Here is a 22,864-nt window from a genome sequence, read left to right on the forward strand (position 1 = left end):
TTGGTGTAACATTGTAATTAGTCTTTATTAAAAAAAATATATACTTTTGGAGATACAGCTGTTCTGTATTCTCTATACAGCGCAGCTGTATCGTTCGCTTAACACTAAATCCGTCAGTCTTGCGGGCCTGAAGGGTTCAGTGTTGGTGGGCCCTGCATTTCTCTGACACGTATGGTCCACCTGTAATCGATCACATCTAAGTTATGAAGACCCTATAAAGACTACATGGAATGTTACACTAAACACACTGACTAACATATATATATATATATATATATATATATATATATATATATATATATGTGTATATATGAAATGCCCTCAAAGGTGTACATAGCCTTCAGTCACTGCTTTATTTACTATTAATGACTGTCTTATAGGAGATTAATGATGAAAGAGCTTGAAAAATGCCTAAATATAAATGTATAAATGAATAATTTTATATAAGTTGGGTCACATAATTTATCACTTCCAGCTGCTATTTTTTAGGTCTGTTCTAAGCTGGGTGGAACTTAAAGAGACTCTGTCACCACATTATAAGTGGCCTATTTCCTATATAAGGAGATGGGCGCTGTAATGTAGGTGACAGTAGCGCTTTTTATTTAATAAAACGATCTGTTTTCACCACTTTATTAGCGATTTTTTATTTATGCTAATGAGTTGCTTAATGCCCGTTAATATGAGAGCCATCATGGCAATCAGCTGATTGCTGTGGATCCAGCTCCTGAGACAAACAGCTGGGGGAACCTACCATCAGCTGCTCACTTTCCCTGCAGTGGCCACTACAGGAGAAATGTAGTATTACATGTGACCATTCCACCAAGTTCACCAGAGTGACAGCTGCTGCTTTTAAGCAAGTCACCGCTATGGCTCAAAGAAGTGGTTCTGGACATGGGATCGCCCCTCTATGATATCAAGATGCCCTGATAGGGCATATGAGAAGGGTTGTCAAGATGGAACAACACCTTTAACATACTGCTCACACATTTTCTGGTGTGGGAAAAAATATATCAAGGAGATAAAAACCTCTTGCTGCTACAATGTAGAAACCATACTATAATAGTGACTGACTGACTGGATGAGTGGATTTCTTCATATTTGCAGGTGAATTTTCTTATCGGAGGTGAAAATGCTAAATACGTCTATATATAGTAGCAAGAAATACATATGAACTCAACAATTTCATGCTACTATTCTACTTCCTATCATCTGCTCCGCAATCATTTACCATCCACGATATATTAGCATGAAAGTGGTGCACTAGAGATTCAACCGGCATAACTGGGAGACCCTTGCCCATGAATATATATGTTTAAAACTGTACCTTTATTCTAAAGCCATTTAAAATATAGTTTCTTTTATACCTGCCTGGAAAATGTTCCCCTCTCAAGGTCTTTAGCGATATAAATATAAAGCTGAACTGGATACTTACAAATGAATGTGATCTGAAGAATCATTTCCTGACTTTATCCACACTTTTCACATAAAATATTGTTTTCAATGACACAGTTAGAAATGAAAATGGAAATAATCTCATGGCTGCATATTGAGAATTGTTGTATAGTGAACTTGGATGTAAGTATATGAAGAATTGCTGATGGAAGGCACCCAACATTTATCACAGTATTGGGGTTCATTCACCTTTTTACCCCTTTATGTTGCTGCTCTGTTTGATAGTTAAAGGACCTCAAGTGTAAGAGCTTTATCGTTATAGGACCCCAAGTGTCTGAGGTCAATTGTTATAGGACTCCAAGTGTCAGAGCTTTATTGTTATAGGACCCCAAGTGTCAGAGCACCATTGTTATAGGACCTCAAGTGTCAGAGCTCCATTCGCTATAGGACCCCAAGTGTCAGAGCACCATTGTTATAGGACCTCAAGTGTCAGAGCTCCATTCGTTATAGGACTCCAAGTGTCAGAGCTTTATTGTTATTGGACTCCGAGTGTCAGACCTCCATTGTTATAGGACTCCAAGGGTCAGATCTCCATTGTTATAAGACCCTAAATATCTGAGCTCCATTGTTATAGACCCCAAGTGTCAAAGCTTTGTTGTTAAAGGTCCCTAAGTATTACAGCTCCATTGTTATAAGACTTCAAGTATTACAGCTCCATTGTTATAAGACTCCAAGTATTACGGCTCCATTGTTATAAGACTCCAAGTATTACGGCTCCATTGTTAGAAGACCGCAAGTGTCAGAGCTCCATTGACCTGAGATGTCATTTAGTAGAGCACCACGGTAACTTACAGTACTTTTGCCCAATGATCACATCTCCTATATTTATGTACAGTGTGTGGAATTCTCCCATGATGAACTTCCTGAGGATACTGATGTCCTCTATGATGTGTCTTAAAGGGTTATTCCCAGAATAAAAATGTTTCACCAATCGAAATGAGAGATGATAAGTGTCTGATTGCTGGGGGTCCAATGAGTGCTCTGCCACTTCATTTAATGTCCATGGAACTGACAGAAACAGGCGAGTACAGTACACAGCTGTCTCCTTCAGTCTCCTAGACTTTGAATGGAGCACCCGCACATGCTCGTCCACCGCTGCATTAAAAATTCTCCTTACTGCGGTCTTGCAGTGAGGAACAACGGGACCTCCATTCTAGAGATTGATGGGGGCCCCAGACCCAATGTCCCAGCAGTGGGGCCTCTAGTTCTCAGACAAATTACTTATCCTGTAGGTAGGGGATACAGTGAAGTAAATAAGTATTTGATCCCTTGCTGATTTTGTAAGTTTGCCCACTGTCAAAGACATGAACAGTCTAGAATTTTTAGGCTAGGTTACTTTTACCAGTGAGAGATAGATTATATAAAAAATAAAAAAATAAAATCACATTGTCAAAATGATATATATTTATTTGCATTGTGCACAGAGAAATAAGTATTTGATCCCCTACCAACCATTAAGAGTTCAGCCTCCTCCAGACCAGTTAGACGCTCCAAATCAACTTGGTGCCTGCATTATAGACAGCTCTTACATGGTCACCTGTATAAAAGACTCCTGTCCACAGACTCAATTAATCAGTCTGACTCTAACCTCTACAACATGGGCAAGACCAAAGAGCTTTCTAAGGATGTCAGGGACAAGATCATAGACCTGCACAAGGCTGGAATGGGCTACAAAACCATAAGTAAGACGCTGGGTGAGAAGGAGACAACGGTTGGTGCAATAGTAAGAAAATGGAAGACATACAAAATGACTGTCAATCGACATCGATCTGGGGCTCCATGCAAAATCTCACCTCGTGGGGTATCCTTGATCCTGAGGAAGGTGAGAGCTCAGCGGAAAACTACACGGGGGGAACTTGTTAATGATCTCAAGGCAGCTGGGACCACAGTCACCAAGAAAACCATTGGTAACACATTATGCCATAATGGATTAAAATCCTGCAGTGCCCGCAAGGTCCCCCTGCTCAAGAAGGCACATGTACAGGCCCATCTGAAGTTTGCGAATGAACATCTGGATGATTCTGAGAGTGATTGGGAGAAGGTGCTGTGGTCAGATGCCCTCGCCGTGTTTGGAGGAAGAGAAATGCTGCCTATGACCCAAAGAACACCGTCCCCACTGTCAAGCATGGAGGTGGAAACATTATGTTTTGGGGGTGTTTCTCTGCTAAGGGCACAGGACTACTTCACCGCATCAATGGGAGAATAGATGGAGCCATGTACCGTCAAATCCTGAGTGAAAACCTCCTTCCCTCCACCAGGACATTAAAAGTGGCTCGTGGCTGGGTCTTCCAGCACGACAATTAAAACCACAGAAAAGGCCATACTCACAGATTAGGTGGTGGGTAAAATACCCGTTCCAAACAGGACGCAACCAGGTCAGAGAATGCTGTTGATGGGAAGTGCCCAGGTGTGTTTAAATAATGATAGCCACTCCCACTAACCTTGAGGGGAGTGGTGTGTTGGGCATGGAAGTAAATGTGTAATAATAATAAATAAATAATAAAGTACTGTGTATAGTGTACATGTGAGGTATAGGGGACATGACTAAGTGTAGTGCGTAGAAATCAGGGCTGTGAGTGAAACAAAAAAAGTGAGTGGAGAGTGTAAAACATGGAGGCATAGTGTTTGGATAGTGAGGCACAGCATATATCGCCGAATAGCAGCCTATTTATAACGCCCATACTGTAAGAGAGCGGGCTGCCCTGCATGCAGTGCCAAACATCCGCACACCAGGCTATTCCAGCATCATAAGACCCGGGCGCGTCCTGAAAAAAAGTATGTACAATGTAAGTAACCATGAAAAAACATGGGGTATTAGTTGTTGTTTTGGCCAAAAAAACGCAAGCTCGCAATCCACGTCACGGATCCCCACACTTGCGAGTCCCTACCTAGAACTTTTCTAGGTGGGGATCCGTGACGTGGATTGCGAGCTTGCGTTTTTTTGGCCAAAACAACAACTAATACCCCATGTTTTTTCATGGTTACTTACATTGTACATACTTTTTTTCAGGACGCGCCCGGGTCTTATGATGCTGGAATAGCCTGGTGTGCGGATGTTTGGCACTGCATGCAGGGCAGCCCGCTCTCTTACAGTATGGGCGTTATAAATAGGCTGCTATTCGGCGATATATGCTGTGCCTCACTATCCAAACACTATGCCTCCATGTTTTACACTCTCCACTCACTTTTTTTGTTTCACTCACAGCCCTGATTTCTACACACTACACTTAGTCATGTCCCCTATACCTCACATGTACACTATACACAGTACTTTATTATTTATTTATTATTATTACACATTTACTTCCATGCCCAACACACCACTCCCCTCAAGGTAAGTGGGAGTGGCTATCATTATTTAAACACACCTGGGCACTTCCCATCAACAGCATTCTCTGACCTGGTTGCGTCCTGTTTGGAACGGGTATTTTACCCACCACCTAATCTGTGAGTATGGCCTTTTCTGTGGTTTTATTTACTTCCAGCACGACAATGACCCGAAACATACAGCCAAGGCAACAAAGGAGTGGCTTAAAAAAAAGCACATTAAGGTCATGGAGTGGCCTAGCCAGTCTCCAGGCCTTAATCCCATCGAAAACTTATGGAGGGAGCTGAAGATCTGAGTTGCCAAGCGACAGCTTCGAAATCTTAATGATTTACAGATGATCTGCAAAGAGGAGTGGGCCAAAATTCCATCTAACATGTGTGCAAACCTCATCATCAACTACAAAAAACATCTGACTGCTGTGCTTGCCAACAAGGGTTTTGCCACCAAGTGTTAAGTCTTGTTTGCCAAAGGGATCAAATACTTATTTCTCTGTGCACAATGCAAATAAATATATATAATTTTGACAATGTGATTTTCTTTTTTTTTTTTTTAATATAATCTATCTCTCACTGGTAAAATTAACCTAGCCGAAAAAATTCTAGACTGTTCATGTCTTTGACAGTGGGCAAACTTACAAAATCAGCAAGGGATCAAATACTTATTTCCTTCACTGTACATGTCTGTCTATTCCGTGACAACCCGTAACATTTTTTTATTGACTTCAATGGAGTTTTCATGTTCTTTCCCAACTTCTGGGAATCCAATCAATAGTGTACCTCTTGTAAACGTGTTACAGCTTAGAATTCTTGGACCTAGTTCATCTAGTAAAGTCCGCTCAACCAGTACCCACTTGTAACCATTTGTGACCACAGCTTAGTATACATTGGCACGTGTGTGGCAGACGTTGCTCGGTCCCATATTAACCTAATAAGTACTTTGTTTGTGGTTCTTATAAACACCCCTATTACAAGTGCAATATTCTTTAATTTCATGATATATTTTCCCTCTGTAATTACAGTTCATTGAGCCAATGTACATCTGCGGCATGCTGAATGTTATGACACTCTGAAGCTGCTTTGCCAGAAATTAGATGTGCGCTCATCAGCCCAAATTAGCATGGAAAAATAAAAGGAATCCAGTATAAAATATAAATGCTGTGATCTTACAAAATGGAACATACTGGGCATGAAATGAAAAATGAGAGCTCTCACCGTGATACTACAGTATATCAAACAAAAGCTGCCTCACTGGTATCTTATGCAGCTCGTCCATCAATCATTGTGTCTACGTCATTAAATATAAAGCTTCCTGTAATTATATACTGCGCACAAAAATACTAGAGGAAAAATATTGTTCTGTATCTTTATATTACAACGTAAACTTTTCAGATGTTTTATCTTACAACATGTTGGGCCACAAAATAAATACACTTTGTATGTAAAATATAATTAATAACGAATCTATATTGATAAGTTTCACGTGATCAGTTTTTGCTTATGTCAAAATGTAATTTGTGTTGTGGAAATAATCCTGTGCTGTAAAACAAAATATAAAAATATTTTATGTTGTGTATTATGTTTTGTTGCATATAATACAACAGGGTAAGGAGAATGAATAGAGCTAGATACATTAAGGCCCTGTTCACACTGAGTTTTTGGCGCTGATTTTGATGCGGAAACCGTGTCCAGGCGTTTATATTCCCAGGCAGGTTTTAGCCACTCTAGGGAAAATAAACGGCATGTCCTTTCTTGCCGCGGTTCTGCCTCTGACCTCCCATTGAAATCAATGGGAGGCAGAAAAACCTGCGGCGCTCGTTTCCAAGCATTTTCCGCAGCTTGTTTGTGCCCGCGGTCCTTGCATTAGCCTCAATGACTGTGGGCAAAAAACGCAGCAAAAAAAGTGTCACAAAAAGCGCAGGCAGGTCAAAATCAGATTTGTTTTCTGCTTGCAAGAAAACTCTGTGTGAACAGGGCCTAAAGGGGACAAGCCTAAATCCATCTTAACCTATGGATAGCTATGGGAGATTTATACCAATACCACTACAGGGCAGACCAACCCTTTAGCTGATCTTATATACCTTAGCTTGGCACGTTGGTCTGATTAGAGTGAGGGTGATGTAGATGGGTACCATAGCGTCTTTTCCTGCCGTCCTGCTCCATGCATAATATAATTTTCCCTGTAAATGCCAAGTAGGCATGATTATGGCACAAAACCTGGGCAGCTCTGTTCTTTGGCTTACCTGCACAGATTGCACCCCAACCATATTCTTGAACCCATTAGTAACCTCTATGTAATGGTCACCTAGTGGGCATGGAGCAGAGGAGGGCATTTTGCCTGTGCGCCTGAGCCGTGAGGACTTAAGAGCAAATCTCTGTTGGGGTTTCTGTGGCTAGGACAGGTCCCTACTAAAAATGGTTATGTTTTAGATGTCCATACAGTGGAGAAGCAATGACCATTAAGGACACTTACTCCAAGTCATAAGTGTTGGCGCATGCACGCTCTTATGTTTTGCGTGACACAATCCTGCACTATGGGGACCACACGGGAGTTGGTCATATTATGGAGTGATATTGCATTAGGGCTCATTGCTGCCATTTTCTCACTGGAGGGCACTGAGATTTACAGAGCAGCATGGCCCCTTCGTTCTAGATATCAGTGGGGGTCCCAGTGATCAGACCCCATGATCAAACCTTGGCGGCATCTCTGCTTAACATTCTATCAAAGCTTTTCTTGGGAGACCCCTTTAAGAAACAATATACACTAGAGTGGCAAAGGTGGGTCCCCATTAAAAGGGTTGTATGAGGTTCCAAAAACATGTCTGGCTTCTTCCAGAAACAGCTCCACTCTTGTCCATAGGTTGTGTGAGATATTGCAGCTCCGACCATGCCAGGTAAGTGTTACTGTGTAATTCACCAGCCCACCTATCTGCTTCCATTTTGCTCTTCGGCTCATTATAGAATACATTTGCAGCAGCTTTTAGCTCTAATAGGACGTTTTTCCAGACACATTTATTAAGAGGCTTCACAAATGCTGTAAATGAAAAGAAGCTGTTAATTTAGAGTCACTGCACTTTTGACTTGTTAGTGGATCGTAATATGATTACAAAAATCCAACAAGTGTATGACGACTTTAATAAAGGACCTCTTAACGTGAAGCCCAGAGATATGGGATGTAAAAAAAATCTGTACTACAAAAATAAAAAACGCCTTAAGAGCAGGTGCTTGCAAAACAATACATCAATAGCTAAATAGCTGCGCAGATAAAAGGATTTATTTCTTTATTAATGTTGGACTAAAACCTTGATCATGGTTTTCAGTTGATTGGTTTATAGAGAAAAACCTGCCATTATCCCAGAATTAAATAAAATTATAGACTAGACCATAGTTCAATATCTATTAAGAATCTAACCTCTCTGACTCCACCCATGAATAGAAAAGCTCCACCCATTTGGTAGGTCACACTTGGGCCCGTCCCCCTAGGAGCAGTATCCTGCCCTAGATGAAGTGTATAGCGTGGGAGAAAATGTGAAAGGGTTTGGCAGGGATGAAATGTATGGCCACCTATACTGCCCCCTACAGTCACCGAATTATATCATCTCAGGCAAAGTTTCCACCTCACCTCATGCTGAGGTATATAATTGTATGATGTGTTCTGTTACTGCCTAAAACATACCACTTTCCTTTGGAAAATTACTAGGACATCAGTTATCAAATTTAGTTTACATCAAAATTTCAACCAAACAAGGTTAAAAAAAAAGGGTTTTGCTAAATTCCTTTTTGTAATTTTACGCACCTCATGTCCCAGGATCGAGCACAGATTGAATATTCTTATTCCCCTAGGAGGAGCTTTTTCATATGGGGGAAGAGTTGATAACTGGTCTAAACACTTTTTGGGATCAGAAAATTGGTTGTTACCATTCAAGCCCATTCGGCCCTAGTTGAATATCTTTCCTAGACCAATAATAATTATAATACTGCCCCCCGTGGATGAAATCATGGACCTCAATAGGTAGAAGAATGATCATATTTGTCTAGTGTCACTTTATAGGGGTTGTACCAGAATCGACAATTATCACCTATCCACAGGACATCTTTGGGGTGCCCCAAAGCTGGGACCCCCACCGAACGTAAGAACAGGGATCCCAAACTCCCCATTCCTCTTTTCAGTGAGGAGGGACTTGCATGGGGCAGGAGTTGAGCAAGCGCCCATTACTTCATTTAATGTCTATGGCAATGACGGAAACAGCCGAGCACTGTACTCAGCAGTCTCCGTCGGACCCATAGACATTGAATAGAGCAGCAGCGCACATGCTTGACCACCGCTCCATTCAAAATTCTCCCTGCAGTGAGGAGGAACGAGGGCCGGGACCCCCGTACTAAAGGTCGTTGGGGGTCCTAATGGTGGGACCCCCAGTGATCATACATTTGTCACCTATCCTGTGGATAGGTGATGAATGTGCTTTGTGGAGAAACCCCTTTAAGAAAGGCAGAGCCTGGGGGAAGGTTCGAGCCCACAAGAGGTGCTTCGGCTGATACATGTTTGGGCTCTAGTTTACTGGAGGCCCCATAGTACATACTAGTTAGGCTTCGTTCACATCTGCGTCGGGGCTCTGTTCATGGGTTCCGTCAGACCTTTTCATTAGGGGAACCCATGAACGGAATCCAAACTAAAACAAACGGAAACCATAGGTTTCCATTTGCCTCACCATTGATCGCAATGGTGACGGATCCGGTGCAAATGGTTTCCGTTTGTCACGGTTGTGTAAGGGTTCCGTTGTGTTGACATAATCAATAGGTCAGTTGACTACGGTATTGATTCTGTCAAAACAAAGGAACCCTTACACAACGGAGACAAACGGAAACCATTTGCATCGGATCCGTCACTATTGAAATCAATGGTGATGCGAACAGAAGCCTATGGTTTCCGTTTGTTTCAGTTTGGATTCCGTTCATGGGTTCCCCTGATGAAAAGGTCTGATCGAACCCATGAACGTAGTCCCAACGCAGATGTGAACGAAGCCTTACCAGTATTTTTTCCCATTTTTCTGCCATACATACAGTGTGACAAATATGCAAAAATAAAAGATATCAGGAAGGGGGGCAAATAAATTTTCCTAGCACTGTTTAGTGATACATGAGCCCCAGTGTTAAGGGCAGTGGTAGATAGGGGACCCCTGAGTACAAGTATGAATGGAACACTTTCTAAATACACTGTACCAGGCTCCGTCTGTGACTCCGGCTTCATTGATGACTGTAATCATTTGCAGATGGCTATTTCAGCGATGTCTCCTGTACCATCTCAAAGTGATTTTCTTCTCTGCCACAGTCAATAAGACGTTCATTTCCTCAGATGATCATATCACACAGCAATATTACTGATAACAGACGGAAGGCTTCAGATTATAGTAACTTTCTATAGTGTAGATGTAAATGAGGGGGTATAGGGAGACCCTGTTAACACATACTGTAGTAGAGAAGTGGGCATGACAATAACTCTGGGGGGACAAGTATTAATAGCATCGGTGTTAAGACACTATTCTCATTGTGATAGTGCAAACAACTTTGGGAAAATATTTGAGCGCAACTTTATGAACAGGTTGCAGCTTGAACTGAAGGGGGCGCCATTACATCAGGTCTTGCTTGTTTTCGCGCAAGGGCATAACTACAGGTCTGACAGCGACCATCAACCTCTCTACTACATAAGAGGACCCCAGTATTATAAATGGTATATAATAATTGGGGGCCTTTTACATTTTTTTTATTTGGCCCAGAAACTTGAAGTTGCCATATTGTGACTGACTGAACTCGGTATTGGTGGTGGAGGGTATTGATAACTATGGTGAACCAGTAGCTGCAGTAACCAGTGGTGAACGAGTAGCTGCAGTAACCAGTGGCGAACCAGTAACTGCAGTAACCATTGGCGAACCAGTAGCTGTAGTAAACAGTGGCGAACCAGTAACTGCAGTAACCAGTGGTGAACCAGTAGCTGCAGTAACCAGTGGTGAACAAGTAACTGCAGTAACCAGTGGTGAACCAGTAGCTGCAGTAACCAGTGGCGAACCAGTAGCTGTAGTAACCAGTGGTGAACCAGTAGCTGCAGTAACCAGTGGCGAACCAGTAACTACAGTAACCATTGGCGAACCAGTAACTACAGTAACCAGTGGCGAACCAGTAACTGCAGTAACCAGTGGCGAACCAGTAGCTGCAGTAACCAGTGGTGAACCAGTAACTGCAGTAACCAGTGGAGAAACAATAACTGCAGTAACCTGTGGTGAACCAGTAGCTGCAGTAACCAGTGGTGAACAAGTAACTGCAGTAACCAGGGGTGAACCAGTAACTGCAGTAACCAGTAGTGAACCAGTAGCTGCAGTAACCAGTGGCGAACCAGTAACTACAGTAACCATTGGCGAACCAGTAACTACAGTAACCAGTGGCGAACCAGTAACTGCAGTAACCAGTGGCGAACCAGTAGCTGCAGTAACCAGTGGTGAACCAGTAACTACAGTAACCATTGGTGAACCAGTAACTACAGTAACCAGTGGCGAACCAGTAACTGCAGTAACCAGTGGCGAACCAGTAGCTGCAGTAACCAGTGGTGAACCAATAACTGCAGTAACCAGTGGAGAAACAATGACTGCAGTAACCTGTGGTGAACCAGTAGCTGCAGTAACCAGTGGTGAACAAGTAACTGCAGTAACCAGTGGTGAACCAGTAACTGCAGTAACCAGTGGCGAACCAGTAGCTGTAGTAACCAGTGGTGAACCAGTAGCTACAGTAACCAGTAGCGAACCAGTAACTGCAGTAACCAGTGGCGAACCAGTAACTGTGTGTCATTGACTTGTCCTGCCCTGTAAATTTTGTAAAAATTGTCCAAAAAAATATATTTTATCCGTAATTATATCTATGTCCAGGAAAGCTCGCTGATTGACAACCAATAGGATTGCCATTACAGTGCCTATAGTAGTTGCCACCCAGCATTCTCAGAATCTTCAATGCCATATCTGCCTAATGAATTAGTGATACATTCCCTGCCCTTATATTGCTGCCAACCCTTTTGGCGGGCATATAGGGTGCCACACAGCTTTCTGAGTATAGATATAACTCAAAAATGGCTAAATAGAAATGTTAATATAACAGGAAAATACGACTTAATGGCTCAGATTTACTGGTGATGTTTTCTTCTCTGTTCAGGCCTAAAGCTACCTGTTTCCAGAGAGCAGTGCATTGTGGGAAAGCAGATGACAATTGTAAGGGTATGTTCATACGCAGAGTCAAAAACGTCTCAAAATACGGAGCTGTTTTCAAGAGAAAACAGCTCTTGATTTTCAGAAGTATTTTGTGCCACTAGCGATTTTCGCTGCGTTTTTCTTTACGGACGTTTTTGGAGCTTTTTTCAATAGAGTCTATAGAAAACGGCTCCAAAAACGTCCCAAAAAGTGTCCTGCACCTCTTTTTCGTGGGCGTTTTTGTACGTGTAAAAAAACGCTGCGAAAAACGCTCCGTTGGAACAGAACGCCTTTTTCCCATTGAAATCAATGGGCAGATGTTTGGCCGAAAATAGGCCGTGTGAACATACCCTCAGAGCTAAAGTTGTAAGGTCACATGTCTGACAGTGGGTGGAGCTAAACTGCTGTCTGTTTCCAAGGGCAACCAGCAGAATTGTGAAAGCAGCTATGGATATGAATAGAGAATATGACAAAGTATTTACAAAGTCACTCAACTTTTTATGTGGATTTAAACCGTGAAATGTTTATAGTGGAATTTCTCTTTTCTGTCTTTCTATATTTGGAGCAATAAGATTTCAGTCATTCGGTCAAATATGTAATTTTCCAAAAATATTTTCCTGTGCGTCTCAAATAAATAAAATAGAGCGGCACATAAAAGAATTTTCCATTTTGAACTTTTTGGTTCAGAAAACTGTGAGCTAAATTTTACTAAATATCTGCTGGGCCATGAAGGTGCAAAATTGAGATAAGGAGCAAGGAAGGAGCGTCTGTCAGATAACATGGCGGATGAATCGCTATTCAGCTGTATATCACAGGTGGCATTCACAGCGAATAGGATCTGACAATACAGCGAATATCACAACGGAGCCTGAGTAACGAGCAGTATGATCCATACAGGATACCGTTGTCTTTGTGGTTGTGTTAGTAGTTTTGCCATCATACTATGTTCTACTGTAAGGGTTAGGTCCCCGGCACAAAAAATATATGGGATTATATTCAAGAACATAATCGAGCCTTGCAAAGAATACAGTGGACTCATAGTCCATGTATTTATATACTAAACCAGAAATTATAGTGGCGGTTCAGGATTAGAAAAATATGGCTGCGTTCTTCCAAAAACAGCGCCCCACCTGTCCTTTGGCTGTGTCTGGTATTGCAGCCCGGTTTCAAGCGAATAGGGCTGGGCTGCAATACCACACACAAGCTGTAGACAGCGCTGTGTTTGGAAGAAAGCAGACATGTTATTCTAGTCCTAGACAATGCAATTCATGTGTCACAGTGGTCAAATGCGGTACTGCAGTATTAAAAATTATTTTTTTAACTGTATTTCTCAAACCCAGTCCTCAGGGAAATGGACACGTTATGTAATAAGAATTTTCTCAATATATTTTTTCTCTACATCCGTGATTGGCATGAAGTTTCTTGTATGGGGAATCCTCCAAACTTGTCTGATTGTGGCTCCCTGAGTACTGGATTTATTACTGGTATGAGGTATTTCACTCACCTGAGACCCAAGAAACCCAGTTGAATATTTATAAATTAGATCTAGAATTTTATATAGGAGACTCAATGCTAAAGGAGGAAAAACCTGCCGAGTGCCGGTCCCGAGGGGGCGGTGCATGACACCAGTATTCAAAGAATGCCAAAGGGAGACTCCGCCCCCTCAGGCCATGCGCTATTCCTAACACAGTGCATCCGCTTTGACTGGAGTGTTCCTTTAAACTTTTCATCTCGTAGAATCGTTAAGTGAGTTCTAGCCACGCGCTGGCAGAGAAGTAAAATATAGATAAAGCGAGGATAACACATGGGTGCAGTTTTGTCCCTGGCACCCTGGGTACAGTAAATTATTCTGTCAGCCTCTCCCTATGTGTACACTGCTTTGTCAGCTGCAGATGGAGCGTCTCTACGAATACATTACGCTTACCATCTTCCCCTGATGCTCTGGGTAAAAAACAATCACTTGCTTAATCTTTCTTTTAGCCGCTGACTGCACCCGCTGATCATCTCACCTTAATTAATGAAGGAATTTATCTCGCTGTTACTATGGGAGCACTCCAGATCTTTCACAATACTTCTGCTTCTCCTTGCCCTACTGCTGAACCTGATCTGCCATCCTTACATGTGAGCGCAGGCTCGCCAACCCCGCAATAGCACCTATTGTGGTAAATACATGACGGGTATATGCACACTCTTCATGAATATCATTGGGATTGGAGACTCACTATAGGATTTGCGTACACCCCCTGGTGGTAGCTTAGGCTTTGTTCACGCCTGGGTCAACAAGGACCCCAATAATGCGCCAAAATGGTGGCAAAAAATTCATGTGTTTTTTTGCAGCAATTAAGGGGCATTTTTTTATCTTCCCAAAACGGATCCCCATCTCCATTAAAGAGGACCCATCACCTCTCCCGACACGTCTATTCTGGTAAATACTTATATTCCCCATGAAATAATTCTGGAGCAGCTTTTCTTAGAACTCTATGTAGTGCCGTTCCTCCTTTATTCCTCCTGGAAATGTATGAATAAGGGCTTGGGTGTGACTGCAAGCTCTGCTCCCCTATAGTTACACCCCTGCTTACTCAGCTTTTCGAGACTCCTGAATGACAAGCCTGCCTAGTGCTGCAGTGATACATTTCCCATGATAGCTCATCCAGCTTTTCCTGACTCCTGAGTGGCAAATCTGTTGAGTGATGCCGTAAAAAAAAATCTCCCAATTGGCCGAACAACTAGACAAATTTGCCTTTCAGGGTTCTGGGAAAGCGAAAATGTTGGCTGACAACCAGTTTGTCTACTATTACTTCTTTTAGAGAAAATGCGACTCAGTTTTCCCACTTTTCCAGAACCCTGAATGGAAAATTTGTCTAGTCGTGCAACCAAAACTGAGATGTTTTACAGCATCACTCAACAGATTTGCCATTCAGGAGTCCGGAAAAGCTGAGTGAGCCATCATGTCAGCCATATTGGTTGTCACCCAGCTTTCCCAGAATAAGAATCTGACAGAAGAAGACGATCGGATGGATTCTGTTTACACGGTTTTAATTTAAGGTGGAAATGCTGTTTAATTACACATTTTCAGTAAGCAATTAGAGTCTTTGTAGGGAGCGGGAGAGACGGACGGCATCAAGATAGTGATTGCCCCGCGCCAATTTCCCACTATAGACCATGTTCTCCTATACCTACAGTATCGCTCCAGGCTTTGCCTTTTTATTAAAATTGAATGTGAAGGCCTCCGAATACTTAGCGAGCCGGAGACGAATTACAATTTAAATTAAGGTGTCAAAAATAAACTTGCTGAATCATATCAGAGCGAGTTCCTGTACAGGGAGAGAGCGGCCCACGATTCACAGAAAGGGCAGGCGGGTCCTCCTGGCGCTCACAGCCCAAATAACAACCCCCTTGTAAACAGCTTCCTGCCATGATTGGTCTTGACATTTTAATTTGCTGCTTGTTACGTGCCCATTTTCTATGAATTGAGCACAGTAAATTGGAATGAATTCCAGCGTGTCATTGCGCCGGGCCGGCTAAAGTGGCAGATCATGTTCCTCCAACTTTTTGTTATGTCAAATATATTCATTTATTTTTTCCTAAATATAAAACCGTCAGACCTTTAGAATATTTGCATGAATTTACATTTTTATGAGCATTCAGTTGTCTGGTAAATGGTTCCCTACTGTCCCCCATGTAATTCCCGTTATAGGGAATCTTTGGTGGCTTTTTATTCTGTATTTACCGGATTTGCAAACTCAGGATCACTAAGAAAATGTCAAAGGAGAATACAAAAAGCACAAGAAAAATGTCTTTAAGGCCGAATTCAGACGAACGTAGACGTGTGACGGTCATTAAAACAGCAGCTGTCACACGGACGCATGTAATTCAATGGGGCCGTTCACACGTCCGTTGTTTCAACGCACTGTGTGAAGGGTCCGTTGAAAAATAGAACATGTCCTGTTTTGTTCCGTTTTCACGGATCCTTCCATATAATCAAGTCTATGGGGGATCCATGAAAACGGAACCCGCACGGGGGCACCTCGGGCGTGAAAAACGTCACGTTTCTCACGTCCGAGTTTCCCCACGCTTGTGTGAATCTGGCCTAAGAATAGGAACATACTTGGCGTAAACACTGCGGATTTTCCGCAACGGATTTCATTGCAGAGAATCTGCAGCGTAATATGGTATCAGCAGTGTGGGTTTGAATTCAACAAATCTCAACCTCCATAGCGGAAAAAAGACGCAGAAAAAAACGCTCATAAATTCACCTGCGGTGCGTTTTTTTCCAGCCTCAGCATGCCAATTTATGCTTCGGAATCGCTACGATTGTGTTTCGGGTTTTCCCCATTGAATTCAATGGTGTGCCAAAACCCGCAACAAGTGGTGTGTGTTGCAACATTTGCGTTGGATTCACAGCGATTCTGCCACAAAAAGCAAGTAAGAAAGAAAAAAAAGTTATACTTACCCAAAATTCCCTGCTTCTTCTCTAGTCCGGCCTCCTGGGATGACGTTTCATCCCATGTGACCACTGTAGGCAGCCAATCACAGCTTGCAGCGTTTTTTTGGACGGCGTTCCCTGCGGGGTTTAGGGCGGATATGCTGTGCAGCTTCACACAGTGTATCTGCCCTGAACATGCCGAGTGTGTTCCTACCCTAAGAGCCATTGTCTCTTATAGTGTTTGTATGCTTTATCTGTTTCTGGGAAAGCTGGGTGACTACTAATATGGTCACCATTTCAACATGTGTTGGCACTCAGCTTTTCCAGAGTACTGAATGGTGAATCTGACTATTTCTGCAGTGATATGTGAGCACTAAATGTATTTCTATGTAGAATGGTAGATTTGCCTTTCAGGAATTTTGTAAAGTTGGATGATAAGTTGTACTGGTGCCAATATTAATTTTCTTTTTTTACAGGCATCAATTATGATTTGGTTCACAGAGGATGGTCCTAAGCAGCCTGTAATAGGACATATGGACACGGGTTGTCTTCATTAGACAACCCCTTTAGTAAAGCCTTTAGGCCAGGATCACACACACAGTTTTGATGCAGTTTTTGGTGCAGTTTTTTAACTCAACATAGAAGTGGACACAAAAGAAAGGAGATGCATCAGTATTTTCTTTATACATTTCCTTCCTTTTGGATCCACTTCTGGTTCAAAAAGTGTCACAAAAACGGCATCAAAACTGTGTGTGTGATCCTGGCCTAAAGAGCATTTACTTCAAAAATCGGGTGGGAGGGAAGCTGCCATGCATGGAGCGACTGGCCGAGAGAGGTTAAATGAGTGAGACCCCCTGCAGTCCCTGCTCTTCCCAGCTTATTCAAGCCCATCCCTTTGCCTATTGCCTTTACATTTCTTAAAGTGAATGTCTACCTTTGAACACAATTTTTTTTTTTTTGTAAATCTAAATAGGTCCAAAATTCTGAGCTGATTAATTTAATAATTTATCTGCATAGCGGTCAGATGTCCATTTTAATATTCTAATAAGACAATATACAGAAAGCCCATGAGCTCCCCCTAGTGGTGGCAGCAGCCGTCAGAATGTTTAAATTTATCTCTATGTCTATACAGGGGATTTGGAGAACTGTAATAGAAAAATGAAGCCCACTATACTAGAAAACAGAAGCCCCCTATACTAGAAAACAGAAGCCCCCTATACTAGAAAACAGAAGCCCCCTATACTAGAAAACAGAAGCCCCCTATACTAGAAAACAGAAGCCCCCTATACTAGAAAATTGAAGCCCCCTATACTATTACACTGTACTGACATCACATTTCCATAGACAAATGCATGTCATTTTAACGCTGTCACAACACTTCACGTACATCATAGTCAGGTGGGGGAAATATGGAGCGGGTTTAGGAGCTGGGCCCGTTCCATACGCAGCCTGCTTTAACGCCTGGGATCGGAGATTACTCTGATTCTAGCCCGTTAACCACTTAGATGCTACAGTCCATAGCGTCCACGGCACTTATGCCCCCTCTGCTATCCCATCGCGGGGTGCTGATGTGTTGTCTTGGCTGCCGAGGCCCTAATAAAGGCCCCAGGTCGGCCAATTTAGTACTCCTATTAAGATCTGTAATAGAATGACTTAAAGAGGACCTGCCACCTCCGTGACATGTCTATTTTAATAAATACTTGTATTCCCCATGAAAAAACAATTCTAGAGCATTCTTTTTAGAACAGTACGTTGAACCAGTCCTCTGTTATTCCTCCTAGAAATATATGAAGACGTGTCCACTGGGTGTTACCATTCCCTTTGTTAGAGGGGCGCGTCCCTACAGTCTCATTTTGTCAGCAGTGATTGGACAGTGTCAGTCTGTGTAGGGACACACCCCCAACTGGAAACACCCAGTTGTCAATTTATTCATACATTTCTAGGAGGAATTACAGAGGAAAGGCACAGAGTTCTAAGAAAATATGCTCCAGAATTCTTATTTCATGAGAAATACAAATATTTATTTATACAGACATGTCAGGCTCAGAGTTGACGGGTCTTCAATACATTGCTATATATAAGTACCACAATGTATTGTACAAGCAATCAAATGATCGCATGTTCAAGTCCCCTAGTGTGTCTAAAAAAAATGTAAAAAGATGTTTAATAATGTTTTAAGAATAAATATAAGAAAATATACTATAAAAGTTAAAAAAAAACCTTTTCCTATTTATTTAAAAAAATAAACATAATTGGGATCATCCCGTCCATAGCGATTTAAACTGCAAAAAACACAAGCCATCATATGTCGACGGAAAAGCAAAAAAGTTATGGCTCTTGGAAGGTAGTGATAAAAAAATTTAATTAAAAAACCCAAAACTAACTGGGGAAGGAACGGGTTAAATATGGTCTAATAACCATTGAATAATTTCACATGCAAAAAAATTGTCCAAAAATATTATTTTTATGTATGTGACCCCCCCATTGACTTTTGACACATGAGAATAGAAGTGACCCACGCATCCTATACATTGATGATCTAAGTGTCCTCATTTCCCATAATGCTCTCTGCCCACATTTCCCATGCTTCCTCTTTGCAGATGTAACGTTAATAACAAGTGCGGTTGTTGTCCTTTAAATGATGCGCAATAAAATTCATTTGGTCTTAATGAGAAATCATTTACAGGATAATGCTGGAAAGTAACAATGAGCTTTGATTAAAAGAGCCGAGCGGTTTAGTAATTCTGAGTCAAAACAAAATTCGGATTTTTTTTCTCTTCTTGTGATGATGGGAAGTGCTGCGTCTGCTAATACAGTCATATTCATAATGTACTAATTACATTTCTGTTTTGTTGGATTGTGCGCTGTTCCCTCCTGCTGCAAGAGCCAAGAGGATTATCAAAAACACCTTGAAAAACAGCGAGAACAATAGAAGAAAATGTAACGCTACAAATAATGAAACTTCAAAGGACGGAATTCAGGATCCAGATGTAGAGTCTTAAATGTCCACATGTGAAGCAACAATCAGACAGATGTTTTCCATCTTAGAAGAGATATGAATGGTGATGTTCCAGGGCTGGCCCACCGGAGGATCCTCAGATGGGCCAAGGTTACCATGTGATCAGCAATAGATCCCGTGTGGTCCAGCAGAAGACAACCCCCATGTGTTTAATATTTATTTTATTAGAAATTAGGGTGTAAGTCGTGTAAACTTTGATTTCGATACAATTGTCAATACAAAGTATTAGTACGTACATGAAGGACCAACAAAATGTTTTGCTAATTAAAGGGTTCTCCAGGACTTTAGCATTGTTGGCCTATCTGAAGGAGGGGGCTGACGCGCTAATTCAGGTGTTATGTCGCCTTCAGACAAAGTGGCCCATTTGTATGAGTAGCTGTTCCAATTTTGGAGGTCGGACTCTCACAACCAAACATTAATGACGTATGTATGGTAAGTCAAGGCCATTAAAAGTCCCAATAAAGGAACTCTAATCCTAGACATGCACAATAAAAGTAGAAGAGAAGCTTGCTCACTATGTTAGTCACTCTGCACAATTTTCTGCAGCTCCTGATACATTCTTGTACAAATTTTGCCCATATCCCACAGAGTAATTTCCTCCTGGGCGGGGCTTAGTGTTCCTTGTCTCCTATTGCAGAGGGAGAGGGCTCCTGCTGCAGCCAGTTGCCTTACAGCCAGTTACTGGATTGTATAAAGGAGAAGGGAGAAAATGGATGAAGTGATAGACCACATAGAGTTACAGCACGGGGGACCGCCGAGTGCTGAGGCACATAGTGCATAAAAGTTGCCAACGCTCTGCTAACTAAATAACTGCAGAGTTACAAACCTCCTCTTTCATTAACATCCTCATCTGTGCCCTGGAGCTTCATGGCAAGGGGTCTAGCAGCTGAATTCCAGCCTTACATCACCAAGCACAATGCCAAGGGTCGGATGGGGTAGTGTAAAGCCACCACCACTGGACTCTGGAGCAGTGGAAACGTGTTCTGTGGAGGGATGAATCACACTTCTCTATCTGGCAGTCTGATCGACCGGTCTCAATGTAGGATTGCCTTATGATCCAATCAAACTTGGCACAGAAGGCACAGGTTCGTGACTACTGATAGACATGCAAAGAGGACGGAGCATGCATGTTAGGTGATCGGGTGATCAAAGACAGTTGCCCATAGACTCCTATATGGCTGACAGTGGTTGCAACTTATTATCCTATGTTACAAAGAGAAGAGTAGCTCTGAAGCACAAACATCTGCTCTAACAAAGAATTTTCCATGTAGACCAAAATAAGTTTTGCTTTTATTTGAGCAAAAAGGGAATTTAAAGCTGGTGTCTTGACCTGGTGTTACCATTACTGGGTATCATGAGTGCTACAGCTCGATATGAGGCACCTGCATCAAAAAAAGTCTAGATCTAGAAACGGTTAAATTGAACGTCAACCTTTTAACACCAAGTCATTTTTAGGTTCAAAATTCTTTATCTTTAAAGACAAATCTCCTGCACAGATATAGATTTAAAACATAACATTGCTGCCTGAAGTCGCCACTAGGGGCAATTTAGGAGCTTACTGCATGCTGTTTTATTATTGGGTTCAATGTAGAAGTAGTCTGCAGTAAGCTCCTAAGCTCCCTCTAGTGGTGACTGCAGGCAGCCAGAATTTCATCTTTCAAATCCATATCTATGAAGGAGATTTGGAGTACTGTATGAGAAAAGCAATTCCCCAAATGCCATCATGATGTGTAGAAAAATGAATCAGCACAACATTTTTAACCCATTCAGATAAAACAATGGTAGATATTCGCTTTTAGCTTTCCAGCATATCTTATAAATCAGGTATAATTGATGTCCACCTGCCATAACTGTCTGGCTAGAATTCAAGACTCACCTCATAATTGGAATACCAGTTTATATCTGCTGCATCGGTAAAGACTTCCCGTAATGGTTCTCCCTCTGATAACACAATAAATGAAGTAGCCTGCATTGTGTATTCAGTGTCATTCATGAAATATTGGATAAAAGCATGATAATAAGACGAGGTGCGTTTAAGGGGGATGTGAAACGCGCTGCACACTTCCTCTGTAATAATTTTACATTTATACAATGCTGCCTGTCCATTAATAACATTTACCTACAGTAATCCTTTGATTTTATTTTCCATAGGTTTACAATGAAACAGAACTAAAACCTTATTATGGTTGTAAAGAGCCTGGGAAGCAGAAGGCGGCAGATAAAGGAATCCGGAGAATTACTAACGCATTTTGACATTACTTTATTTTCTCTTTGGCTTGTGTAAATGCTGGGAGGCAAGACATTCTGTGCAACGTGCTAATATTCCAACCCTGGTGGGAATTTATCAGTCATCCACTCAGATCTGATATCTGCAGAGACGTCTGTTCTGTTGGAGCTGCACAATTTATTAACATACCTTTTATAGGAATATTACATTACCCAGATTGTAGTTACTGATGCAGCATTGCTTACTGATGATAATCTCATTTATTTATTTTACCATATACCTTCACTAGTTTCTGTGTCTTCACTGCAGCACTCCTCTTTCTGGGAAAAAGATAAAGCACTGTTCATTTTCAGCAGCCATGATTAGAATGCCAGAACTACAGTAAAGACTGACACACAGGCAAAGCAGTAGGGGAGCAGGAGTTGGAGGTTGTAACAAGGCAGATTTATGTATTATTTGGGATCTGTTTAAAGCTGTAGGTTTGTTCTTACTCTTACCTAGAAACGTCAGGCGTACCATTTTTGATGCCCCTAAGGCCTTATTCACACGAACGTTGGATACATCCGTGTTACGGCCGTTAAAACAGTCAATGGATGCGTGAAAATCACGGACAGCACGCGGACGCACATCCGCGTGCTGTCCATGATTCACACACCAGTTCCTTGAAATGCAGAGAAAAAAATTAAAAAATAAAGAAATGTGCACCAACACTGACATCAAAAATGAATGCCACACGGAATAAACACTGATGGCACACGGAACTGCAACGCATGAAAAATGTGTCCATCTTTTGCAGACACAAAGCGGAAACGTTCGTGTGAATAAGGCCTAAGTGTCATTAACCTATTGTTCTAGGCCTCCAAGGGTCTGTGCACTATGGTTCTTGAATTCAAAGAGGGGTGTAAAACTATGGGTCCCTGCAGCAGAACGGAATGGAGCCCCACCCCACCATGATCACCTTCAGCAATGGGTTCAGAACATGAAAGACTTAGGGCTTATTCAGACGAACGGGATATACGTCCGTGCAACGCATGTGCTTTTCACGCGCGTCGCACGGACCTATATTAGTGTATGGGGCCGTGCAGACAGTTGCGTGATTTTTACGCAGCGTGAGTCCGCTGCGAAAAACTCACGACATGTCCATTCTTTGCGCGTATTTTGCGCATCACGCACCCATTGAAGTCAAT

This window comes from Rhinoderma darwinii, chromosome 9 (assembly GCF_050947455.1).
Source record: "Rhinoderma darwinii isolate aRhiDar2 chromosome 9, aRhiDar2.hap1, whole genome shotgun sequence".
Taxonomy (NCBI): domain Eukaryota; kingdom Metazoa; phylum Chordata; class Amphibia; order Anura; family Rhinodermatidae; genus Rhinoderma; species Rhinoderma darwinii.